Source organism: Elephas maximus, chromosome 18, assembly GCF_024166365.1.
Source record: "Elephas maximus indicus isolate mEleMax1 chromosome 18, mEleMax1 primary haplotype, whole genome shotgun sequence".
Classification (NCBI taxonomy): Eukaryota; Metazoa; Chordata; class Mammalia; order Proboscidea; family Elephantidae; genus Elephas; species Elephas maximus.
Genome location: NC_064836.1, coordinates 13952859 through 13965488, shown reverse-complemented (window position 1 = coordinate 13965488; position 12630 = coordinate 13952859). Strand labels below are relative to the sequence as shown.

The 12630-nt window shown below is 49.1% G+C and overlaps 1 protein-coding gene across 2 annotated transcripts in view; it reads left to right on the top strand.

Annotated features, from left to right (window-relative positions):
* LRRN2 (leucine rich repeat neuronal 2) overlaps positions 1 to 12630 on the top strand; it is an 88542-nt gene that overhangs the window by 47477 nt on the left and 28435 nt on the right. The window contains exon 2 of one of the 2 annotated variants that reach the window (XR_007513854.1): positions 9288 to 9320. The exons of the other annotated variant lie outside the window; for it this stretch is intronic. The gene's annotated coding sequence lies outside the window, so the exon portion shown is untranslated. Of the gene's footprint in view, positions 1 to 9287; positions 9321 to 12630 lie in introns of those variants that run through there. 2 annotated transcript variants of the gene reach the window in all.

Sequence of the window (12630 nt, the reverse complement as noted above, 5' to 3'; positions counted from 1 at the left end):
CCACTTCTAAGCTCATTCAGGTTGTTGGTGGGATCCAGTTCCTTGTGCTCGTCGGACTGAGGTCCCTATTTCCTGGCTGGCTGGTTGTTACTCAGCGGCCATCCTTAGCTCCTAGAGGCCTCTCTCCAGAGCTTACACATCTCAGATCCAGCAACGGTGCGGCGAATCCTTCTCCCACTTGGATCTCTCTTCTGCTACTGCCATGTTTGTGCCCCAGCTGGAGAGAGTTCTCTACCTTTAAGTACTCGTGTGACTAGATTTGGCCCACCCAGGTAATCCAGGATAAAAACCAAACCGAACCCATTGCTGTCGAGTTGATTCCAGTTCATAGTGACCTATAGGACAGAGTAGAACTGCTCCATAGGGTTTCCGAGGCTGTAATCTTTACGGGAGCAGACGGCCACACTTCTTTCCTGAGGAGTGGTTGGTGGATTCGAACCACTGACCTTTTGGTTAGCAGCAGAGCACTTTAACCAGTGTGCCACCTGTTTTAAGGGTAGCTTAATCTGCATTTGCAAAGTCCCCTTTTCCATGTAATGTAACATATTGATTAGTGCGTGGACATTTTTGGAGGGCCATTCTCTGATGTTTACACATCTACCGTACATTCAGAAACCCTGGCGCATAGTGGTTAAGAGCTGTATCTGCTAATCAAAAGGTCTGCAGTTCAGATCCACCAGGTGCTCCTTGGAAACTCTATGGGGCAGTTCTACTCTGTCCTATAGGGCGGCTATGAGTCAGAATCAACTCGATGACAATGGGTTTGGTTTTGGTTTTTCAGTTATTGTCCATTCCTCCTCCACTTCCCTGGAATAAGCTCCTTGAGAAAAGGGATCATGTCTGTATTATCCACTGCAGTGTCCCCAGCCTCCCTGTGCTTAGCTCACAGTAGGCCTGTAATGTTTGTTGAACGAGGTGCTCGGTGGAAAGGGGAACTTCTGGCGAGTATGAGGAGGCTTCCCAGAGCCCACCCCTCAGCTGTGCTTCTGGCAGGTGGGGGACAGGTAAGGACACGCCTGCAGGGTAGAGTGCCCCCTCCTGGATATTCACCTGGAAGTCCCCAGCACTGCTGGCCTCTGAACAGCTGCCTCTTGTGACCAGCTGTTTCCCCAGCCTGTCTCTTTGCCAGTGCTCTCCCACCCCGGGAAGGCTCCCAGGTCCTCAGTCTCTCCCTGCCTGAGGGTCCACAGGGCTGAAGCCTGATGCTTGGTGCTGCCCTGGGGGGTGGTGAAGAGGTGGAGGAACCAGTCCAGGAGGGGGCAGGGACTGCCTTGCCTCAGCTGGGTTCAATGCCAATCCACCTGGGACTTTGAACAATTAATTTCCCCAATCTGCAAAACAATCAGCTTCTGAGAGAAAACAATTAGCCCACTGCAAATTGTAATTGTCATCTCACTCCTGATTTTAATTTGGACTAATGAGGGCTAAGTGATTCTGGCTCCCTCCCCCTCCTGCTGCCCTGCACCCTGGTCCCTCACCTGCCAGTGGAGTTTAACCCTCGGCTGCCCCTGTCCGTCTTGTGCCAGAGGCCGAGAAATATTTCCAGGCGGGCTGGCCAGGTTCTGGCAGGAGGGAGGGAGGAAGAGAGCGCCTCCGGCCCACAGGGGAGCCGCCTGTTTACAAGGCTCATAGGCAATTAAAGTTTTATTGAACAGAATTGACTACTGGCTCACTCCTCCGTCACAGCCAGTTACCTCGGGCTGTGCAGTCTCTGGGGATCCAGCTTCCTGGAGTGTCTGTCTCCCTCAGGCCAAGATGCCTCTGCCTGGCCTTGCCCTTTCCCACCCACCCCACTGCCATCTTGTGATGGGGCCATGAGTCTTTGCAGCTGGGCAAGGACTTGAGCTTCTGCTTGGAGTCATCTGGGGTCAGGGCGGGGTGACCTTGGACCACTCAGTCTAACCCCAACTCCCACTAAGCAAACGAGGCAGTTAAGGCCTAGAGAGGGAAGGGACTTGCTCAAGATCACACAGGGGTGAAGGCTCAGCGGGAACCTAAAGCCTTTCACACTTTATTACTGCTTGCTTCTCTATCCTCTCCCCTGACCTTGGTGATTCCTTTCATAAGGCGCTGCCTCTCTTGCTTATAGTTTGCACCCAGCGCAATGCCTGGCATAGTCACGGATGCAGGAAAGAAGGAAGAATGCAAGGTTCTGAGTCCCAGCCTGAGTTCTTCCATCATACGCTGCCCCCAGCCTCATTTCTAGTTGGGTTGGTCTGATTCATTTATTCATGTTTTTCATTCATTCATTCATAGACCACGGCTGTGTGCTGGGAACCAACATATAGATAGGTAGATGGATGGGTGGGTGGGGGGGGGTGGATGGATGTGTGGATGGATGGATCGATGCATGGATGGATAGTTCCGTCCAGTCGACTCTGACCTTACGTACAACAGAACAAAACATTGCTTGGTCCTGTATCATCCTCACAATCGCCAGCATGTTCGAGTCCATCGTTGCAGCTATTGTACCAATCTGTATCACCACCTGAATTGGTGCTCCTGACCGTCTAGAGTGACGTAATGTGTTTGTACCTGTGGCAAAGGCACCACTGTCCTCTGGGCTGGAGTCCGATACCAGCAAGGGGCTGTGCTGACCACCCACACCCGCAGCATCTGAAGCCTGGCGCTGTAGCCATCTGAGTTAGCTGTCCCAAGGCAGGAACGTGAAAGTGCTTTGATCATAAAATGTGACTAGTGGAGGCCTTACAGTCTTTAGCCAGGGGTATCACAGCATTGTGTCATCCCTGGAGGAATAAATCTCCTTCCTACAGAGCTTGTCGCTGCTCCCAACCGCCGCCCCCAACCAGCTTCTCTCCCCTCCTGAGCCCCACAGGTCATTTAGATTAAAGGTTGCGTAGCTCTCAGGAGGAACTCGAAGTCATCTGCCCCAGCCTCCTCATTTTATACTTGAGAAAACTGAGGTCTAGGAAGGGAAACTGTTTCTCCAAATTCTCACAGAGGGCCAGTAGCATGCAGTTAAGCATGCGGCTAGTTAGTGATGGGGCGAGGAGAACATTCAGTCCTGGCTCCTGGGGATGAGTGTTTAGAGGGCAAGGGGCCTGACATCGATCATCCGTGTGGCTGGGTGTTTACAGGTACCATTTTATTTAATTCTCACAACAACTGCATGAGGAACATACTACCGTATTTTCACATTTTGCAAGATGAGGAAATTGGGACTTGTCCAAGAGTCCCCGAGTAAGTGGTAGAGGTGGGATTTGAACCTCAGTCTTTATGATCCACAGTCTGCACTAGGAATACAATGTAAGCCACATACATGATTTTAACACTCAGGCCAAACCAGTTGCTGTCGAGCTGATTCCCGCTCACGTTGCCCCCATGTGTGACAGAGTAGAACTGTGCTCCGTAGGGTTTTCAGTGGTTGGTTTTTCAGATGTAGATTGCCAGGCCTTTCTTTTGAGTCACCTGTTGGTACATTCAAACTACCAACCTTTCAGCAGAACACGTTAACCTTTGCACCACCCAGGGACTCCAATATTTGAGTAGCCACATTAAAAAAGTGAAAAGAAACACGTGAAATTAATTTTAATGATAGCCATGACTTAACCCAACATATCCAAAATATTATCACTTCAACATGTAATTAATGTAACAGATTTATTAATGAGATATTTACATTCTGTTTTCATAAAAAAAAAAAAAAATCTGGTGTCCGTTTACACATACAGCGTCCCTCATTTTGCACTAGCCACATTTCAGTGCTCAGTGGCCAGACGTGGGGCTGCCGTACTGGACAGGGCAGGTCTGTTCTCTTTCTCCCGTTCCATTCAGCTGAGTCAGAGTGACTCAGCATAAAAACCAGAGCCATCTCACCTGGGCTCTGCTTCCATTTCACTTCCTGCTGTTTCCAGAGCCCATCCACTTCCCTTCCTTTGGGTTCTTTTGGGATCGGGATCGGTGCTCTGCCATCCCTCACACCTGCTCATCTTCCAGTCCACCTCCTCTCTCTCCCTCGCTCCCTCTCTCCCTCCTTAGCTCTCTCCTTAAGAAGGCCTTGTTGTCAGACAAGAAATCTTTAAATAGGCGAGACAAAGGTGACAAATATTCCTCATTTACATTCAGGTTCTATCTGGTTTTTTTGGCCCTGTTGAGTGGCACCTCTATCAAAACATCTCATTTGGAAATGTCAGCGTGGCTTTTGATAAGTCATCAATCACTCTGATGGCGGCTGACAGACGCTGGGAACGGTGTGGTGGTATCTAATATGCTGTGGAGTGTGTCTTTTGCAATTGCGTAGTATTTTATTTATTTATTTAAGGAAGGAAACTATTACCCCTGCCAGACCAGGCTCTTCAAGGCCTCCTTTCCCTCTTAACTCTCCAGCCACTTTTTTGCCTCCTCCTCCTTTCTTGCCTGGAGTCAGAATTTCCCTGTCTTTGCAGGCCACACTCTCAGGTACATCTTCTCCCTCCTCAGCCACCCTCATGGAGGCGCTGCCACCTCTACAGGAAGTGTGTAGAAGCTGCCTGGCCGAGGCAGGGCCTTGGCTCTGCATCAGGGGGCTCAGGCTTGCCTGTGAATCTTGCCTGGGTCCTGGCTCCCGGGTTCCTCAAACATCTTGCCCTCCCAGGAGGAAATCCAGCCTTCTTCACAGCCTTTCTTCCCTGGATGTCATTGCTCCCCCTCACTCCTTCTCCTTCCTCCTTGCCCTCTCCCCTCCCCCCAGCGCCTCCATCTCTTCCAGATTCTGCCCCTGTAGCCTCTATCCCCTAGGGACTCCCCGGCAGCACTAACCCAGATACCTACCATCACTATTTCTTTCCATTTCAACTGGAACAAGTGTAGGTTTTTTGAAAGGAACATAAAAAGCATAGAACCGAGTCCAAGATTTTTCAGGTCACATATTACTGATCCAGACTAAAGGCAGTCAGGTCCGTGATGAGATGGTCAGTCCACGTAGCCTGACCCCCCAGCACTTTCCCTCCTCTCACCCCTGTATCTGGACCCCCCTTCTTTTCTCATCATGGGGAGCTCCCTCCTTACTTCTTCCTCTAGTCTCCGCCCTACTCTTGAGGTTGAGGCTTCGGCCAGGTAATGCAAGTAACCAAACATGGTGCGATGGCTAAAGGCTCCTGGGTTGTTACCTGAGTTAGAGAAAGAAATCATTGTGTTTAAAGAGCCATCCCTAAGTTTCCTCATCAGTAAATGAAGGTGATAATACCTGCCCCAGAGGATTGCCATGCTGGTCACGTGAGATGACCCATGTGGAAAGGAGCCTTGTCAACTTACACCCCAATGCGATATCATTCTTTAAGCCACATCCAGACATGTTGGAGTAAAGGCTGGCCAGTGTGTACCACTTGGGCAACTCGTTTACCCATTCTCCATCCAGTCTCCTTGTTGTTGATAAGAAATACCACACACACAATTCTTCAGTGTGAGCCTTTCCCCATCCCCATTTCCTCCATGTGCTGGATTGTGATTTCTGCAGAAAGCAGCATCTTGTAAGGGAATGAATTTTTGCCCTAGACGTGGACCAGTCTGGTTCTAGTTTTAGTTCTATGCAGCTTCCTGGGTTCCTGGCCAAGTAAGTTAGCTCCGAGCCTCAGTTCCCTCATTTGTAAAATGGTTTAAAGATAGATAGCTGTCTCACAGGGTTTGACCTAACACTGTCAGTGCTCATGACTAATTCCCTTCCTCAGCTCCTCCACATCCTCTCCCTGTCCCTGTGCAGGACGAGGTGGAGAAGGCACTGGGGGTAACCGGCAGAGCCCTCTGGCCTGCCCTGTGTTTTGGAGTATACAAGTCCAGAATCCAGACGGGATGAGCACATCATCCCTCTAACCATCACCCCACCTGTCATCTAGACGCAGGACCCAAGCTAGCCATCCCTGAAGATAGACTGCCATCTTTGCAGGAACCCTTCTATTAAAGAGGACCCACTGCCAACATTGGGAATCACACTGTTTGTTCTTTTCCCCCAACCCACATTTATTGAACACTGGCCATATGTCGGACCCTGTGCAGGGCAAAGGGGGTGCCAGAGTGGATGAGGCACAGCCCTGCTCTTGAGAGGCTCAGCCTTGGGAGGCAGACACTCCACGGCTGCTGATAAACTGGGGTAAATGCCAGGAGAGCAAGAGGAGAGATGGTATCACGAAGGAGATGACAACTGAGCTGGCATCTGGAGGATAATTAGGAGTCCCCCAAGCAGAGAATGGAAGGACATTCCAGAACAACAGGTACAAAGACCTGAAAGTACAAAAGAGAACAGCCAATGCAGGAAAAGGAAAAGGAGGAGGAGAGCAGCTGGGGAGGTGGGCAGGCACGGGATGGGGAGGGGAGCTGCTCCCAGGACGCCAAGGGTCTTCTGCCATTTGGTAAAGGGAGTTGCCAGGGACCTCGCTTATCTACGAGAAGAGAGATGGCACAAAAGGACAAACATATGATCCCATGGATCATATGAAATAGGCAGATTTATAGAGACCAAAGTTTACTGTGGTTACCAGGGGTGGGAAGGAGCCCTCTTGGCACAATGATTAAGCGCTTGGCTGCAGACTCAGAGGTTGGTAGTTCAAACCCACCCAGAAGCTCTGTGGGAGAAAGACCTAGCCGTCTGCTCCGATAAAGATTACAGCCTAGACAGCCTTGTGGATCAGTTCTACTCTGTCACATGGGGTCACTATGAATCAAAAATTGACTTGATGGCACCTAACAAGAACCACGGGGGTGGGAAGGAGGGGGAAAGGAGGAGTCCTAGCTTAGGGGGCACTGAGTTTCTGTTGATGGTGGTGGAATCCTTTGGAAAAGGTTGCTTGCTGGTGATGGTTGCCCAACATGATGGATGTAATCAATGTCACTTAATTGTACATATAAAAATTGTTGAGTTGGCAAATGTTTTGTTATATACATATATTTTTACCACACCACCAAAAAAAAAAAAAAAAGATTTATAGAACCCGGGGAAAAAGAAGAAGAAGAAGAGGTAAAGCAGACACTTCACCATACAGATGGAAGGCCCATAGGGTACCAGTGGCAACTGCGGAATGTCGGGAAAGATACTGTAAGGGAAGCTTCATGAAGGAAAAGGGACCCCAGGCAAGCCATGAGGGATGGTAAAGTCTAGTCAACAGTGTAGGGAAAATGGCTCTGACTGCTATTCGTTTCTTACCAAGCAGTAATTCCCCTAGGGTTCCTTTTTCTCTGGTGTTAGAGGGGTGCAGCCGATGGATAGAGGGGTACATGTCCCCTCCCATGCCTACTGGGAAAGGGAACTCGTTTATTGAGCGTGTACTGTTTGACAGGCACTGTGCCAGATTCTTTGTCAGTATTCCCTTATTTAATCCTCCAGATAACCCTGTGAGCTAGTGTTCCCATTTTACAGCCACAGAAACTGACACTCAGAGAGCTAAGTAATTCGTTCAAGGTCACACAGCTAGCAAGAGGCAGAGGCAGGATTTGAATTCGGGCCTTTCATATTCTAGAGGCTTTGTTCATTCTGCTCTGCTGGGCAGAACATTGCCTTCCCAGTTTCCTGAGCCTGATCTCCTTCTAGCCCTTAAGTTTCTGGAGGAATTAATGCGACAGCGATGCTGCCTTCGTCATTAGAAGGCTGTCACTGGGGTGACAGGGAAGAGTAGATACAGAGCTATCACAATGGGAAAAATGAGGTGATGAAGAAGGCACTTCATCACTGTCTCTGGATTAGAGGCAGCTACGGTTCTGCCTGGCACAAGACTCCCTGTCATAGCTCAGCTTCAGCTGCATGCTCCGAACTCGTCCTAGCCCGCCTTCTTCAAGCAGGTGAATCCAGGCTCAACATTTACCCCTGAGCTTGGAAAGAAAAAGTCATCTTTATGGAAAGGTGCCAACTCATCTTCAGAACCAGTCAAGGAATAGAGCAGTGCTTAACATTGATGGGATTGTAGACCCTGCTGAGAATCTGATAAAAGTTATGGACCTCCTTTCTAGAAAAATGCACACATGCACACGCATGTGCTCACGCACACACACTCTAACATTTTTGCGTACAGTTACAGGTAGTGCCTAGACTCTAAGGATTCCCTGGGTGGTGAAATGGTTAATGTGCTCGGCAACTCACTGAAAGGTTGGAGATTCGAGTCCACCCATAACTGCCTTGGAAGAAAGCCTGGTGACCTACTTCTGAAAAACCAGTCACTGGAAACCCTGTGGAACACAGTTCTCCTCTGACACACAGGGGGCTGCCACGTGTCGAAACTGACTTGACACAGACTGGTTCCCAGACTCTGAAATCCATCTGTGAACTCATCAAGAGTTTGAGGGCTTTCTCTTTGGAGATGCTGGGGACTAAGCTTATGAATAACATAGTTCCTAACTGTGTCTCCCATTCTGATCCTTTCCCTGTCCTGCAGCTCCTGGAGAAAGCAAAGGAAATGTCACTGGGATCCAGTCATTGTTGCTTAAGTGTGTTGACAACAGCCTGCGGGGGTGGCTAAAGCCACTGGCCAAAATGAGAGCTTTGAGTTAATGTGTTTAAACTGGTAGGGTCTTCATGTCCACAGGGCGCCGGCGGGCTCCCGGACAGTTAGGATTGGGCTCAGGCTCTGCAAATCCTCTAGCTCTGAGGGCCCTCAGGACGCTGGCAGCAAGTCCTCCCTGCACCCACTGGGAGAGCCTGTTGCTGCCAAGCCCTGAGGCCGGCCTCAGGAGGTCCCTCCTCCTTCTCCCCCTCAGCCACCTGGAGAAGTTCCTGACCCTTCCTGGCGCGAAGCACGTGCACTCTTAATCGAGCTGCTTAATCACTTGTTTAAACTAGACATTTGGTGCATAATGACTCCTGGCTGGGATCAGGGAAGCCGTCAGCCATCCTCTGCAGGGGCCAGACCTGCGGACGTGGTCCCCACGGGCCTCCCTGAGGCTGAGCTGGCTGTGTGGGGGAGCCCAGAGGAGAGATGGGGGTGTTTGGAGGTTGGAAAAAAGAGCTGACCCCTCCCTTCCTCCCTCCCTCATGCACTGTGCTCTCCAGTGGCAGGGTGAACCCAGGATGTGAGGGGATGAGGTATGGAGGCCGGGAGGTGAGGCGCCTGGGGCCGTTTCCCAGCTCTGGCAGTGGCACTAGAGGACAGCTCCTGGGACAGGTTGGTCCCATGCACACCTGCACCTGCCTCCAGCTGGAGGAGAGAGAGACTCTGGCACTACCCAAGGCTTCCCAGTCCTGGGGGGGTAGCTATAAAGGCAGCAGATAGGCTGTTTGCTCAGAGTTTTGAGGTCTGGGGAGAGCGGCACTGGAGAAATATAAGCTGCAGCCATGTTAATTATTATTATTTTTATCATTATTACAGAGGAGAATGTTCCCCACGCTAATTCTCTGGGAAAATGGCTGTGAATACGAGCTGGCATCATCCAGGCCTTGTGCCCAGGAGAGCAAGCACTGGCCAAACACAGCCTCCAAATCCTCACCCTCCAAGTAGGTTCACCTGCTTGGCACTGGGCCCCTCGCCTACGCCCCTCCCTCACGTGCACTTGTGGGCACACTCACAAACATGGTCACACATTCACACACATGGTCACACACTCACAGGGTCACACGCACAGGGTCACATGCACACACATAGTCACACACGCACGGTCACACACACGGTTACACACGCATGGTCACACACACAGCTGTGCACTTACATGGCTGCGCACTCACACACGTGGCCATGCACTCACACACACACTTACACAGTCACACACATGATTACACACACAGTCACACACACATGGTCACATACTCACACAGATGGTCACACACTCACACACGGCTACACATTCACACACATGGCCGTGCACTCACACACATGGCCGTGCACTCACGCACATGGCTGTGTACTCACACATGTGGCTGTGCACTCACACACACAGTTACACATTCACACACATGATCACACACTCACACACATGGTCACACACACAGCTGTGCACTCACACAGTTACACATTCATACACATAATCACACACTCACACACGGTCACACACATGATCACACGCTCACACACCTGGTCACACACACAGGGTCACACGCTCACACACACGGCCACACATTCACATACAGCCATGCACTCACACACAGGGTCACACACGCACTCACGTGGTCACACATTCATACTCACACGCACGTGCAGCCCAAGTTGCTCCCAGCAGAGAGGAGGGCGCGCAGTCCCCGGAGCTGGCTTGAGAGCAGTTTCGCCCTTTTTCTTACCTCACTGGAAGAAAACTGAGCAAACTGTAGCTGAGCCAGCAAGTTGGGGGCAAGGGGGAGAAGACCCCTGTCTTAGCTGTTCTGGATCCTTTCTGCTTACTAAGCAGGTTCTCACTCCCCATTCCACAGGTCCCACAGCCAGGCCGCTGGTGGTAGCTGAGAGTGAGGGTCTCCGCGGGGAGTCGCTGTGTAATGAGCACAGAGTTTCTGTCTGGAGTGTAATAAATAGTGGTGATTGTTGCACAGCATTCTGAATGTAATTAATGCCACTGAATTGTACACTTAAAAGGGTTAAACTGACAAATTTATATATATATATATATTCTGTTGTTGTTGTTAGGTGCCGTCAAGTCGGTTCCAACTCATAGCGACCCCATGCACGACAGAACGAAACACTGCCCGGTCCTGCGCCATCCTCACAGTCATTGTTATGCTTGAGCTCATTGTTGCAGCCACTGTGTCAATCCACTTTATTGAGGGTCTTCCTCTTTTCCGCTGACCCTGTACTCTGCCAGGCATGATGTCCTTCTCCAGGGACTCATCCCTCCTGACAACATGTCCAAAGTATGTAAGACGCAGTCTCGCCATCCTTGCCTCTAAGGAGCGTTCTGGCTGCACTTCTTCCAAGACAGATTTGTTCATTCTTTTTGCAGTCCATGGTATATTCAATATTCTTTGCCAACGCCACAATTCAAAGGAGTCAATTCTTCTTCCGTCTTCCTTATTCACTGTCCAGCTTTCACGTGCATATGATGTGACTGAAAATACCATGGCTTGGGTCAGGCACACCGTAGTCTTCAGGGCGACATCTTTGCTCTTCAACACTTTGAAGAGGTCCTTTGCAGCAGATTTGCCCAAGGCAATGCGTCTTTTGATATCTTGACTGCTGCTTCCATGGCTGTTGATTGTGGATCCAAGTAAAATGAAATCCTGGACAACTTCGATCTTTTCTCCATTTATCATGATGTTGCTCATTGTTCCAGTTGTGAGGATTTTTGTTTTCTTTATGTTGAGGTGTAATCCATACTGAAGGCTGTGGTCTTTGATCTTCATCAGTAAGTGCTTCAAGTCCTCTTCACTTTCAGCAAGCAAGGTTGTATCATCTGCGTAATGCAGGTTGTTAATGAGTCTTCCTCCAATCCTGATGCCCCGTTCTTCTTTATACAGTCCAGCTTCTCGTATTATTTGTTCAGCATACAGATTAAATATGTATGGTGAAAGAATACAACCCTGATGCACACCTTTCCTTACTTTAAACCAATCAGTATCCCCTTGTTCAGTCCAAACAACTGCCTCTTGATCTATGTAAAGATTCCTCATGAGCACAATTAAATGTTCTGGAATTCCCATTCTTCTCAGTGTTATCCATAGTTTGTTATGATCCACACAGTCCAATGCCTTCGCATAGCAATAAAACACAGGGAAATATCCTTCTGGTATTCTCTGCTTTCAGCCAGGATCCATCTGACATCAGCAATGATATCCCTGGTTCCACGTCCTCTTCTGAAACCGGCCTGAATTCCTGGCAGTTCCCTGTCGATATACTGCTGCAGCCATTTTTGAATGATCTTCAGCAAAATTTTGCTTGCGTGTGATATTAATGATATTGTTCTATAATTTCCACATTCGGTTGGATCACCTTTCTTGGGAATAGGCATAAATATGGGTCTCTTCCAATCAGTTGGCCAGGAAGCTGTCTTCCATATTTCTTGCATAGACAAGTGAGCACCTCCAGCGCTGCATCTGTTTGTTGAAACATCTCAATTGATATTCCATCAATTCCTGGAGCCTTGTTTTTCGCCAATGCCTTCAGAGCAGCTTGGACTTCTTCCTTCAGTACCATTGGTTCCTGATCACATGCCACCTCTTGAAATGGTTGAATATCGACTAATTCTTTTTGGTATAATGACTGTGTGTATTCCATCTTCTTTTGATGCTTCCTGTGTCGTTTAATATTTTCCCCATGGAATCTTGCACTATTGCAACTCAAGGCTTGAATTTTTTTCTTCAGTTCTTTCAGCTTGAGAAACGCCAAACGTGTTCTTCCCTTTTGGTTTTCCATCTCCAGCTCTTTGCACATGTCATTATAATACTTTATTTTGTCTTCTCGAGAGGCCCTTTGAAATTGTCTGTTCAGTTCTTTTACTTCATCAATTCTTCCTTTTGCTTTAGGTGCTCAATGCTCAAGAGCAAGTTTCATAGTCTCCTCTGACATCCACCTGGGTCTTTTCTTTCTTTCCTTTCTTTTCAGTGACCTCTTGCTTTCTTCATGGATGATGTCCTTGATGTCATTCCACAACTCGTCTGGCCTTCAGTCACTAGTGTTCAATGTGTCTAATCTATTCTTGAGATGGTCTCTAAATTCAGGTGGGATATACTCAAGGTCATATTTTGGCTCTCATGGACTTGCTCTGATTTTCTTCGGTTTCACCTTGAACTTG